At 42.8% G+C, this 14,462-nt stretch overlaps 1 protein-coding gene across 5 annotated transcripts in view; it reads right to left on the bottom strand.

Moving 5' to 3' along the window:
• The window catches only part of TNFAIP8 (TNF alpha induced protein 8), a 66,996-nt gene that overhangs the window by 45,452 nt on the left and 7,082 nt on the right, over positions 1-14,462 (bottom strand). The window contains exon 2 of one of the 5 annotated variants that reach the window (XR_004967343.1): positions 10,194-11,076. The exons of the other annotated variants lie outside the window; for them this stretch is intronic. The gene's annotated coding sequence lies outside the window, so the exon portion shown is untranslated. Of the gene's footprint in view, positions 1-10,193; positions 11,077-14,462 lie in introns of those variants that run through there. 5 annotated transcript variants of the gene reach the window in all.

The following is a 14,462-nucleotide window of genomic DNA, read 5'->3' as shown; positions in this document are numbered from 1 at the left end:
AACATCGATGTGAGAGAGGCACATCGATTGGTTACCTCCCGTATATGTCCCAACCAGGGCTGGGGATCAAACCTGCAACCGCGGTACATACCCTTGGCCAGGAATCAAACCTGGGACCCTTCACTTCACAGGCCGATGCTCTATCCAGAGCCAAATCGGCTAGGGCTTGCTCTGCATTTATTCCAAAGAGGATTAGCTCCTTTCTAGCCCTAGTGAATAATGCTTTAGAATATAATAATGATTTGTTATCTCCTGTAGGTGGAGCCTGTTCGCTCTTAGATGTTTAAGAAATACTCCAACATCACTTTGGGTGGCTTGGAAAATGCTTGCGAGTCATACCAACAATATATTATAGACAACCTGATTAAAAAATAACAACCAAGTTAGCAACACTTCTCATTTAATATCAAACTGCATTTAAATACTAAGTTGAACTCCTACCCATTTTAATTATGAATCTCCTACCTTCTGTGTCAAGATGGGAGAGTTAAAATGCTGGCTGAGATTCTGATGATTTTTTCAGTCAGTCATGATCAAATATTTACATGTGTCACAGGAAAAGGGGCCCCACTGATACGTACCTTACTGCTATAATTTTGACCACAGAATTAAAGAACTCAATCTTCCATGTCACCTTGGTTCTAAGGAAGGTTTATTCATACCACATTTAAACTGAACTTCAGCACAGAGCAGCAGAAAAATCTCCTCTTAAATTATACCTCAAAAATCTGTTAAAATTTTTTTTAAAAAGTCTGGGCTTTTGGGCCTTTTGCTTATAACTGCCCAGATGTCTATTAAGAACGGGATCAGGGTGCTTATGGGAGGCAACTGATCGATGTTTCTATTTCACATGAATGTTTCTCTCTCTCTCAAATCAATAAACATATCCTCAGGGAAGGATTAAAAAAAAAAAAGAATGGGGGAGGTCAGTAAGTTGTTAGACAAATGAGAAGGCCAGCAAGCCTGGGAGGAGAAGGTGCAGTTTATCTAGGAGGAATGATATACTCTGCTCACATCAAAAACATTGTATGATCTCTGCAGTGAAAAATACTAAACAGCTCTGAAAATTAGTTAGATACCTACAGCTTCTAGGTCATAAGAACCCCAGGTCACAAAAAGAGTCATTTCCTCAACATTTTTATTTCTATCCTGCTGATAAGATTTTGAATCTGTACGTATAAGATTGTAGGTTGGGGCAGGGGGGAGGTGAGGTTGTTTATACTTGGTATCAAAAGTAGCTTTCTTCTATTTGACTTTGAGGCTTCCCTCAACTTGTCTTCTATTATGTCTATACCTTTGAAAGGCTTTGAAGACTTCCATGATCTATATGTAAAGCTGGTTTTCAGTCTCTCTCCTTACACTTGAAAGATGTTTTCAGTCTCACATGGTTGGGGCGGCAGGGTGTGCATCCTTCTCACCCTCCTCGGACACTGTTGCATTTAACCTTCCAGAGAGAGGAGGGACTCAATGGGTCTCTCTCCATAGCCCCTGGGGGCCACCAATGACAGTGGAGGTCACTTAAGCACCTTCCCAGGAGGCCACGCCCTGTGCCTCAAGAGTTTTTCAGCTTATGCATTGCTGGGTACTGGGATTAGGTTGGGGTCTTTGGGGGGTCGGGGGAATGGGACAGAACTGCTCTGAATCAAGAACATGAGAGTGAGTGTGGAGAAGGAAGAGGGGAGAAAGCTGCTGCCGGGCCCTGCCTGGGAGTTTGCAGTTTGTTATGGGTAACCCTCTCCTTAGTAACATCTTCAATATATCCTCCTTGCTCACTAGTGCTCGGAGTGTGAGTAGAGGATTCTGAGGGAACAGAAGAAGTGCTGACACCTGAGGTGAGCACCCACATGGGGCAACAATGCACCTGGGATGCAGTGGTCTCTGAGGCTTTCTTGTTTGCTCTTGTTTCTCTCCTAAGAAATCTTCCTTGCTAAAAAGTTTTGAATAGGTGATTAAGCACACACACTCTCAAAACCAGGTCTGAAATTATTATCTAAAGAATTTATGACTTATGATTTTTCTTTTATAATATTTAGCAATGATGCCTGTATAGGTTTCATTCAGACATTCCAATTAGCTCCCTTGGGTCGTCCTACCCATTTTGCAGACATGTAATTAAAGAAAGGGAGGTGATAGGATTTGTTCAATGTCACAAGACTAATAAGAATGTCCTTTAGACTACAGCAAATGCGGTCTCGGCCTCCTGTCTCTGATATCCAGACTTTCTCACTCTATTAAACTACTCATGTAAAATTCAAGTCCTTTATTTTTCAGAAGAATAACTCAAAGAGTGCTAGTTATATTGGGAGATTTCCAGAGTTTGAGCTGGCCATGATTCTAGCATAGGCAGCTCAAAGCACTCTGTTCAAATGCTTAGATCACAGCTTCAAATTAAAGTCATTCCACTGCTGATATTCAATGCTTTAAACTGTAAGTTCAATAGCTTCTATTTATTCAGGTACATGAAACTACAAACCTTTATTTTTTAATTAAAAGTTTGGTCAGGACTCTAACTAACCCCTCTGATCCCAAGCTGTCAGGAGCCTGCAGAATAACACTGCTCAGTTTGGCTGACCTGGGTCTGATCACCATAGCCCAGTAAGTACTACCTCATTTGCGTTAGGAGGTGTTTTCCCTACTTATTCTTCTCTCATTTTCCTTCTAAAAGCAGGCAAGTCATTTACCCTTTCTGAGTTTCTGTTTGCACACCTGTAAAGTGGGGATAACGCCATCTAATTAACAGGGTGGTAGCTATAATGGAATGAGTCAATAATGTGATGAAGCACTGAAAATTATGAAGTCCCCCTTTGTCTCTTTTCCAAACACTTTTTGTGAATAGGCCACATTGTTTTAGATTGTGCAGCATCTATTTAGAAGTCCTAAATGCTGGCTTTACAGATACTATACGCAGGAGGTGTGGCATTTCATGGGTGTGGCCCAACAATAGAAAGTGAAAATTGAAGGACTGAACTTCTTTACTGTCCCCAGGTTCATGAGGTCAGCATGGGGGTAACATGAGAGGGGCTACAGAAAGGATTCACCAGTAAGAAGAGAGGGAGGGCTGAGACTGGGTCTATACAGGTCACTTTTTAAAAATATATATTTTATTGATTTTTTTACAGGGAGGAAGGGAGAGGGATAGAGAGTTAGAAACATTGATGAGAGAGAAACATCGATTCAGCTGCCTCTTGCACGCCCCCTACTGGGGATGTGCCCGCAACCCAGGTACATGCCCTTGACCGGAATCGAACCTGGAACCCTTGAGTCCACAGGCGGACACTCTATCCGCTGAGCCAAACCAGCTAGGGCTATACAGGTCACTTTAAAAATATATATATTTTTATTGATTTCAGAGAGGAAGAGAGAGGGAGAGAGAAATAGAAACATCAATGATGAGAGAGATCATTGATTGGCTGCCTCCTGTATGCCCACATTGGGGATTGAGCCCACAAGTCAAGCATGTGCCCTGACTGGGAATCAAAACGTGACCTCCTGGTTCATAGGTCGATGCTCAACCACTGAACCATACCATCCAGGCCAGACGGGTCACTTCTGACCTAAACGTCCCTGGCTATCCTTTAGAAAAGCAGCAGGAGGAAAAAGTGATCAACAATCAGTCACAGAAACTCGGGCTTGGAAAGTACCTAAGAGGGCCTTTACTCTAATCCTCTCCCGGCTGGTAAAGCAATCTCCTAAGCACATCCCAGGCAATACTCATTCATCCAAATCTCCTCCGTTACTGCTATTCATAGACTTACTCCCTTCAGAGACAGACGCTTTCCTTTCTAATCATCTGAAAGTTACTCCTCATAATGAACTGAAATTCAAGTTGAAGGGCAGTGATTATCAAATTATTTCCACTCTAACTACTATCTTCACTCCTTACAGCATTGAAATAATTTCGTGACGAGATAAACATACATTTTTAACTGAATCTTCTTTTTCACTAACCTACTGGAGACCCCCTCACATTGGCTAGCGGGTTGCAGTTGAATGCAATGTGAAGCAGTTGTGCAACTCTGCAGTGCCAGCCGCACACCTGTCATCGATTATTGTGAAGAATTCAGAAGCGAGCAGCTCCGGGCGAGGCAGAGGCAGTGACAATCGCTTTTCCCTTCCATGTGCCCACTCTGAGGGGGTTGAAAATGATGCCAAGACAGGTTGGGCAGTGGGCCCTACCTGACTGCATCTGAGCAGTTAAGAGCTTTACTCATGTTTCTGAACGAAATTTGAAATTTTGGTCAAAGAAAACAAAGTGGTGCTCCCTGTGTGGAATTTGGACCACAGGCTCCTGGTCTGAGATCTGTTTGAAAGTGTAATGCACTCCAAGTTGTCAGAATCTGATCTTCACATTGAGTTTCTGACTCAGGTAGGATCTCCATGAAGTTAACCTTTGTGCCAACTAGTCACTGTTTAAGAGGCAGGAAAGGCTGGGAGGCCAAGGGACAGGCTGGCTAGGCTTGCCGGGTGGCAGCAGCCAAGGCTAAAACTCAACAGACAAACTCAGCAGGTGGTGAATCTGTGAACCAAAGCAGAACTTATCCAAACGGGGTTGGGGTGGGCTGTTCTGCAGGTAGCCCAGAAAGGCATAGGTCAGAATTTTCCCATTTGAATAGGTCAGATTATAAAACTTAAATTATTCAGCTTCTCCTTATAGAACAGCTACAGAAATAGGTAATAATTATGACTCACCAAGTTGTAGACATCACCAAAATGAATGTATTTTCTGGGAAACTGCTAACATGAAGAGTGTGCCTGCCTACTTACCTAAAAAAAAGGTCTTAGGAAGCCCATTCACTTCCTAGGAGAAACAGAAGATGGCTAAAAATCACTAATTTCTTAATCTAAACTCTATTTCAACAGCAACGTCCCATCACATGCCATGTAACTTTCTCAGTTTCAGCTATGTACAATCAGCCCCAAACAGAGAGAAAATAACAATCTAAATGGTGCATCAGCCACCATCCCCATGTAATGATTTCATGCCCCAGAGTAAGCACAGAAGTTGCTGGTCCCTCCCTGACTCTCACCTCCTTGCCTCTCACACTATAAGCATCTCAGGCACTGCTGGTAAATGCTGTGTTTAAGACTATGTATTTTTTTCAAATTACTGTGCCTCCAAAGATAAGGCAACTCTTTCATCTGGTCCCGAAGAAACAGCCACCTGTCCCAGTGCTAAAGGGAACATTGATACAGTCAGTCTTATATATACTGGAAGATGTATGTTATTATACAATCTGGTAATTCCCTAAGACTTTTCAAAAACAATACTGACCCCACACAATTTTCACTTTACATCTGACTCTTCTGTACTCTTAACCAATCAGCATCTTGGATTCTCAGATCTTAGAGTGGTGTGGTCAGGATTGCTGAAAGAGATGCATTTTAGACCTAAGATCTCCAAATTGTGTGCCCTGGTGCCTCAGGGCACTATAGCAAACTCCCAGGGGTTGTGGCAGGATATTTTAAATTTGGAGGGAAACACAGCCTGTCTCAGACACTGCAAGAACGACTGATCCAAGCTAGCTCACGGTGTAACATTAGAATGTGCTACATTTCTTTGGATGACATCATCTCTTTGCAAAGCTAGGTTGCTGGTGGCTGCTGTGATAAAAAGCAACTGAAAAGTAATGGGGGAAAGCAAATGAGGATGGTGGGATCGGATCTGAGTTGAAGGTTTGAGAAGTTGTGAGGTGGTCAGTGATCCATTTTCCAAATGCACCCTTCATTACTGGCTGTGAGGAAATAAAGATGGGACTTGAAATGCTTGGTTTCTTTGGCCAGCTGGGACAGTTCTAAGCTTTGGCAGTGAAACGAAGTGTAGGGATTGCAGGACAAACTTTTCCTCCCTGGTTCTGGTGTGGTCTTGCTGCAAACTCCGACAGGCACACGTGGCACCCCTGGCACCTGGGCACCTTTTCCAGCAACTGCCTCTCCAGGTGGTCACAGCACCCAGCCCCCAGCAGCTTCTGACACCCCACCCCCAGGCGGTTTTATGTAGCAGAGTGCTTTCAATGAGAAAACCCCCCATGAGCAGATGTCCTCAGCATCCCAGAGGGTGGATTTCCAGCAGGTTCTTCCAGCACAGCATCATGTGACCTCTCTGCCATCCAAGGAGCCAGCCCTTCCCTCTCCAACAAGGTCTGGAGTGGAAGTGAGGGAAGCTCATGCTTGATGCTCTCTCAAACCCGGGGAAAATGACTGCTCCTTTCATCGGCTACGACTCTATTCTTTAGAATCCTCTTTACTTCCTAATAGCCAGTCATCATCAATTAATATTTTCTTTTTAAAAAGTAGTTTGTTTTCTTCATTATAATTTTTAATTGTAGTAAGAAAAAATCACATACAATTTACCATTGTAATCATTTTCAAGAGTACAGTTCAGTGGGATCACATATATTTACATTGCGGTGCAGCTCTCGTCACCATCCATTTCCACAACCCTTTTAATTCTGCAAATCCAAAAATCTGTACCCATTAAACACCAACTCTCCATTCTCCTCTCCCCTCAGTCCCTGGCAAGCACCATTCTACTTTCTGTCTCTGAATGTGAGTATCGGTATCTCAGGTAAGTGGAAGTGTAGAGTGTTTTTTTTGCGTGTGTGACTGACTTATTTTACTTAACACAATGCCCTTAAGGTTGAACCATATTGTAGCCTATGTCAGAATTTCCTGCCTAAATTTTTAAGACTGAAGGATATTCCATTGTATGTATGTACCACATTTTGCTTGTCCATTCATCTGTCAATGGACACCTGGGTTGCTTCCACCTTTTGGCTATTATAAATAATGCAGCTGTGCACCCTACCAGTTTGGCTCAGTGGATAGAGCATTAGCCTGTAGACCGAGGGGCCCAGATTCAATTTTGGTTAAGGGTATATACCTCTGTTGCAGGCTCCTCCCCGGCCCTGGTCGGGGTGCATGCAGGAGGCAACAAATCAGTGTGTTTCTCTCACATTGATGTTTCTCTGTCTTTCCCTCTCTCTTCTACTCTCTCTAAAAGACCAATGGAAAAATATCCTTGGGTGAGGATTAACAAAAAATAATAAATAAAACAATAAATAAATAAATAAATAAATAAATAAATAAATAAATAAAGCAGCTGTGAACATGGGTGCACAGAAACCTGCCCACATCTCTGCTTTCCGTTATTTTGGGGTATATTCCCAGGAGTGGAACTGCTAGATCATAGGGTGATACTATTTTTAATTTTTTGAGGAGACACAAATTACTAGTATTAGTACATAATTAGTTACTAAGTTATTTGGACCTAAGCTGTTCATAAATGAAACTGTCAGGTATTTGTTTTATCCTAGAAATGACATGAAAACACGATAGAGGCATGAGTGAAGAATGTTTGGCAACCTTTGTCCCAGTCTACGTATTTCAGCTGCCACTGAGACCTGTCTGCTTGAATGCCTCCTTAGACTCACGCTGTCTAGAAGTATCCTTATCCCTGAAGGAACAGACTGACGCACACACATATTCCTTTACATAAGACCCTGGGTTGAAATTCAAGTGCCCACCAAAGCTAGAAATATCATCATTCATACCTGCCACCACTGCTGGCTGCCCCAGTCCCTACACCCATGTAGGCAGCAGAGATCATTAGGCTATGGATGAGGCACCCAGATGCCCACTGAAACACTGACCTGTCTCTCCCACAAAAAGCAACGGCAATGCAAGTGAGTGTGAATGACTCAACCAGAGGCAAAATCATGAATGTGCACCCCTGCACATAGATGTGAATGATTTGAAAAGTAGATGATCATTCAGAGATGTTGCTACTTGTTTTCATTAACTGGAAATTACTTGAAACAAACCTTATGATGAATCAGAACACCTTGAGTGGCTACTCAAGGCAGATTTGTAAGTCTTTTAAAACACATGATTATAACTTGTGGGGTTCCCCCTGCTTCTTTTTAGGATAGAATACATGCTGGACACTTTGAAGGCACGACATAACTAAATAACTACTTATTTAATCGTTTCATAATATTGAATTATGACAACATAAGAACAAGCTTAATTTCCCCTTATGCAAAAAGTCCATTACAACGAACTGCATACATAAATATGTTATCTTCAAAGAAAGAAAACAACAAAAGGAAATTTGCATTGCATCTGCAGAACTGAGGCTGATAATCTGCACTAATTCATAAATCTACCAGGTTTACAAAAAAAAAATCTATCAGAAAAAGAGCCAAGAAGAAAACAGTCTGACAGCTGCAGCCCTTCTGTTTTACAACACGCACGGAATGGATGCACTTCCTTTAACATCTTCATAAACAGAGTGCTGAGCAAATGCAAACACCCGCAGTCGAAGCCACTCGAGTCCAGGCTTCATCTAATGGATTGTACTGCTCTTCATGGAGGCAACCTTACCAGCCACCTACCAAACCCACCAGTTGTCCTAGGAACCATTCATAAAACAGATGGAACAAAATTCCACTGCAGTTTTTGGAATTTCCAGGGCCTGCAAGGTACCAGCAGCAGCTGCCCACTTTAAAAGAGCAGGAGCCCCCGTCCTCGGAATGGGAGCTCTGTTTCCTTTATGTTAAGAACTAACATCCGGCACTGGGCCACCTGAATCGATACACTGATAAATCCCAGATGGCAATCCAGATACCTCCTTGCTCAAGGCATGAACTTCTCTCAGGTGGTAAACATTCTATCAAGCTAGGTTCTCAGGAGCCAGCTTCCCCTTGGAGCCTGTTTGTGCTTACAACGTGCTGTGTTTTAATATATTTTATTAACTTTTTACGGAGAGGAAGGAAGAGTGATAGAGAGTTAGAAACATCGATGAGAGAGAAACATCCATCAGCTGCCTCCTGCACACTCCCTACTAGGGATGTGCCCGCAACCAAGGTACATGCCCTTGACCGGAATCGAACCTGGGACCCTTCAGTCCGCAGGCCGATGCTCTATCCACTGAGCCAAACCGGTTAGGGCACAACGTGTTGTGTTTTAAAGCCACATTGGGATCCATCATTGCACAATATGTAATTAATGTTGTCATATGTTTTGTTAATGAATAAAAATACCTGTGAATGTAAAAAGCCAGCACCTTGGTTGTCCCAAATATCCTGTAATCTGGACCAGAGGAAGGAAAAAGTACTCCCTGGGCCATAGTGGCAAACTCTGAACCAGCAACCAGCTTAGAACCAAACGATTCTGTGTTTAGATTAAGCTATCTCTTAATACTGTCAGCAATAAGTATAACTTATTAAGTACCTACTACACACCAGGTATTATGCAAGATATATTACATAACATATCTCTACTCTTACTTCAGCTCAGCAAGATGGTACATTCTAGCTTGATATGTGCTGTTGCATACGTGGCTACGAACCCTCATAACAAACCTGTAAGGAAGAAATCTTGGGTATTATTGGCTCCTTTGCTTCTGGTGAGGGTACAGATCCTCCAAGAAATGAAGTGACTGGCCCAAGGTCACTTAGATCAGACTAAGTGTGAACTGAGACTAGAATGTGGATCTTTTGACCTCATTCCTTGCTATTTTTCTCTATACTATGGCGTCTCTGATTGAGCAGAGCACAGATAATGCTATTTCAAAGCAAATATGCCATATGCTCCGAGAGGGATACAGAGCAGTAAGAGGTCAGAGGGCACAGCCAGCACAATGGCTGTGAATCTGGCTGATTTGGAGAAAGAGGGAGCTAGACATTCATAGAAAAGGGGAAGTTCAGAGGAGCAACAGCTGCTGCAGGAGGGAAGGGGAGGAGTTGCACTTCACACACCCGAGTGTAAGGTCTGAGCAGGACAACCAGTGTGGGTACATGGTTGAGCCTCTTCTATCAGACTGGTTCCCATATAACCATGGCTCTTCAAGAAAGTGCTTCACAGTTTTGGATGAAAATATTTCTAAAGTAGATTGCATAGCAATCTTCACTAAACAAAGGCTATGGAGCATACTTTTTTTTTTTTTTTTACAAACTAATATCATTAATCACACTATTCTGTAATTTAGATATGAACCTACTTTTTTGCTCACTAAACCTTGTCTAATAAAGTTGTCCTTTTTCATTGTCATTACACCCAGTCAGCAATGTCTATCCCAGTGGTTCTCAAACTTCTGGCCCTTTAAATACAGTTCCTCATGTTGTGACCCAACCATAAAATTATTTTTGTTGCTACTTCATAACTGTAATGTTGCTACTGTTATGAATCGTAATGTAAATATCTGATATGCAGGATGGTCTTAGGCGACCCCTGTGAAAGGGTCGTTCGACCGCCAAAGGGGTTGCGACACACAGGTTGAGAACCGCTGGTCTATCCAATTTCAAGAGACAAGAAGATGCATACGATCAGGATTTCACAATTCTCTTAAATGCTCTAGAAAGCCTGTTCCCATACATAGATCTATAGATGTCACACCCGTCATATAGCAGAATCATGTTCTCAGAGGTGAGAGGAGGGACATTAGGTTCTAAGATCATTAAAGTGAAACTGCACATTGATAAAATTACCTTGGAAATTCCTTAAATGGCCCAGAGAGTACAGTACTGTCTACACAGTTTTATATCTACACAGCATTTATCAGTCCCTCTAACTCTTAGTATATGTTTCCCTACTGTTGCCAATCAGTTATATTCAGATTCTTTCTCCATGATGATGGTAAAATCATTATCACGCATTAGCCTGGTCTCCTGAACGATGTGTTACCCACTCTGTTGGTAGTCAGAACCCTTAGAACTCATCTCTCCTTTGGTTTCATTGACAGGTGGCCATCACTGTTTAACATAAGCAATGCACAGAGTTGCTCCCTAGTCATGAAGTGGCTAAATGTGAACGGCCTGGGTTTCCTGAAAGCCGCCTTCCTCCTCAGGGACAGAAGCTGCTCTTTACTGACAATATCCAACATCTTCTGACTGGAGGTCTTAGGAAGAACCAAAGGTTGATGGAGGAAACCAGGGCTTCATTGTCGGCTCTACATGAAATGTAGACGTTACTGTTCAGATGTCATCGTCATTTAGGTAGTTCGTTCTGCAAATATTTATTGAGCATCTGCCATGTATAGGCACAAGGCACATGGTATAGATAAAACCACCATGGTACCTGTCCTCACAGAGTTCATAAAACAGCAGGGAAGAAGGGAGGACACTAATTAAAATAGAGTATGACAAAATATAGTATGATATGTACAACAGCAGAAAAGTATGGAGTGCTATGAAGGCTCATAGGACGAGTTCATAAACCAAACCTGGGGAAGGGAGTCATCATGAAAGGCTTCCTGAAAGAAGCTAAGACTTGAGGATCAGGAATTAGCCAAGGAAGAGGAGGTGAGGGGGAAAAGACGAAAGAGTGGTTCCAGGTAGAGTTAGCAGCATGTGTAATAGTCCATGGGTGAAAGACTCACCAGTCAGAAAGAAAGGCTACAGTAAAGGCCAATGGATATGATGACCAGGTGGTCACTGGGGAGCTTTGAGGAAGACAACTTAGTAACATGACTGGTGACAGAAGCCAAACTGCAAGGAGTTGCAGACAGGACTGATGGACTAATGGCCGGTAAAGTCTCACTGAAAGAAACAAGTTGAGAGCACTCTGAAGAGAAAGCACTGTCAAAAGAACACAACTTCAGCACAGCTTCGAGTCTCTTTGCTGAAGGAATATTTAAATTCCCAGAACTCTCCCACCAGCCAGCACCAGGCACAGGGAAGCTGGGTGCCATCAGTCCCTTACAGAAACACATGTGCAATAATTTGCATGGACTCTGATGTGAGTTCGAATAATGTAAATAAAACAGAATGAAGCTGAACCCCACTCCATGCTCAGTGGCTCGTGCTAGTCCAGTGGGCCTTACCGGAAGCAAGGCAACATAAGGCCTTACCTGGGAGGCTCCCAACCCTCCAATCATCTTCTCAGCACGACAGGAAGTACTCTCGTTGGAAACGTGGTACTGTGGACTAAGCCCTATTTTCTGTTCTACCATCAGATTCTTTTAAAAATCCAAGCATCCCTTGGCAGAAAGTCCCATGGGTGACTAACATCTAAGAATAAATGAACTCCCTGGTTTCTTTGTTCACTCATGGCACTCATGGTAGAAGTGTAGGGAGGGCTGGAAGTTTGAGAAAGCAAGCTTGTCCCACTTCCAATTTCACCCTGGTCACTAACCCCACCTCTGCTAACAGTAAGAAAAGGCAAAAAGGAGTGTATATACTCAGCAGACAACTTCCAGGGCAGAAGTATATGTTTCAAATGCTTGGGGTTCCTTATCTTCAGTGATGCAATTTTTTTAATGATGTAAAACCCTCATAATTGTTTTGATTGAGATTTCGATCTCTGCTTCTCCAAATTGATTCAACCTCCAATGGCCATGCACCAAAGAAATTATTTTCATGAGGACATTATTTCTTTTGAAGTATTTCCAATTTGTGGGTAAAAATTATGGTTTTTACCACTTATCCCAACAACAGTCAGTCTTTTAATCTAAGGTAAAAAGCTGAAATGTGTTATAAAAACAAAATTACAAAAGGCTCACATTCATAAAATCTGGCATCTCTGAAGCTGAGCAAACACAACAACGATAGCTGATTAGTCAGATTAGATAGCCCAGGAATCACAAATTGGTAACCTTAGGTATGAATCCAGTTCACAAGGTTTTCTTGGGCCAGATATGTTTTGTTTTTCACCTGAACTTTAATGCCTTTAGATGGGACCCATTCTCTGCAAGTTGGCTACAGGCCCCTGATCAGACAAAGCACCATTTACGTACACAGTCGTATTTCTTGCCTGGTTCCCGCAGAGATTCGAGTTTGGGACCACTGGTTTGTATAAACTGATATTAAGAATAAACAAATAACTTCTCTCCTGTTCAGGTAGAGCTCCGGTGTTAACTGTTTCAGAGTGGAGCACATGTGGATTATTGAGCAATAGGATGGCTGAAAAACGATAAACCGCAACAGCATGCAACACCACTGGCAATCAGACTCTTAGCAAAAGAGGAAACCAAAAACACCAGTGGGGCTCATCAGTCTCAGAATCAGCCATGTGACCATGGCTTTGAAACCACTTTTTAACAGAAGTATCTGCCAGTCACTCTCTGATCTCGCCTCATGTACACTGATCCCACAAGATCCCTGACATCTGGATGTCACAGAACACTAGCCTGGCAGCCAAAATTCAATCCAAGCTGGGCTTGGCAAAGGAAACAACCCTGCTATTCAGGGAGCTGTGGCTGTACTGCAGTATCTGTAGTGTCCAAAAAATGACACTCAGCTTGGGGCAATCAGCCATTCCGCCACTTGGTGGCTATTTAAGACATCTGCAGCATGCAATACACTGTGCCATCATCTGTCTGTCTGTCTGTCTGTCCTGGCACAGAGGATTTAAGTCCCTACTTCAACCCCAACTCAATTCCTTACGACACTTCCTATCACACCCTGCATAGAACCCAAGAATAAGAAAGCTAGATACAGACAATAGGATGGTGAAGGCCTGGGGCAGGGGGTGGGGGCGGGCTGGGGGGGATTAATGGAGGACAAAGGGGGACATATGTAATACTTTCAACAATAAAGATATATATATATAATCAGAAAGCTAGTGCTCAAGGAAGCTTTTGAGATCCTCTCATTTTATTTCTTTATTCCTCACACTTGGTCATGAATGAGAAATTAGACTGAGGAAGTTGATAGGACATGCTCAAAGGTTTGTCCTACAAGTGTCTTCACAGGGACTAGAACTAGCTGTCCAAGACCTCCATGGTGGAGGTGTCCTCTGCAGCCAGCCGCCCTGGGACACAGCATGCATTTATGCACCAATGTCCTTTTGCAACCCAGCCCAGAATTCCTGGATTTGATTTCTGGCACATGGACAGTCTAGCTCACTCAAGGTCATCGTTAGGATTTCAGTCAAGGCCCACCCATAATGAAAGGCTCCCTTGCCCTGGTTGGCCCTCTGTGCATGTATTTCCCGCAGGGGCACGGCAGGGAATATTGCCTGGCTGGAGGCAGGCTCTGAGTTTGTAATCTTGTGCCCCAATCATGAATTCCATCTGCAAAGATAAACTGCTTGCTCTTCTGCTCCAACTTACTCATGACCAAAGTGGTGGTTTCCTTTCTATCACCATGTTTCTCACGCCTCAAGAGCCCTCTGAACTTGTCCCAGTCCTTCCCTGCCCCAGACAGCAGTTTCTTAGAAGTCTCGTCTGGGGTGAATGAAATCAAGCCCTATAGGACTGCCCTGTTTTGTTTGTTAGTGTGCAACTTCAAAGTCTTTATATTATGCAGAGCTTGGTAATACCAATTAAAATAGGTAAAATAATCAACTATAGCAATTAAGCTCATATCTATACAAGGTAGGGATATTCTTTACAGCAGTGGTTCTCAGCCTTCCTAATGCCGCGACCCTTTAATACAGTCCCTCATGTTGTGGTGACCCCCAATTTCATTGTTACAAATTGAACATAATTAAAGCATAGTGATTAATCACAAAAATAATATGTA

This window comes from Myotis myotis, unplaced genomic scaffold (assembly GCF_014108235.1).
Source record: "Myotis myotis isolate mMyoMyo1 unplaced genomic scaffold, mMyoMyo1.p scaffold_m19_p_5, whole genome shotgun sequence".
In the NCBI taxonomy this organism is placed as follows: domain Eukaryota; kingdom Metazoa; phylum Chordata; class Mammalia; order Chiroptera; family Vespertilionidae; genus Myotis; species Myotis myotis.
The sequence above is the reverse complement of the archived record's forward strand: the minus strand, read 5'-3'. Positions and strand labels throughout refer to the sequence as shown.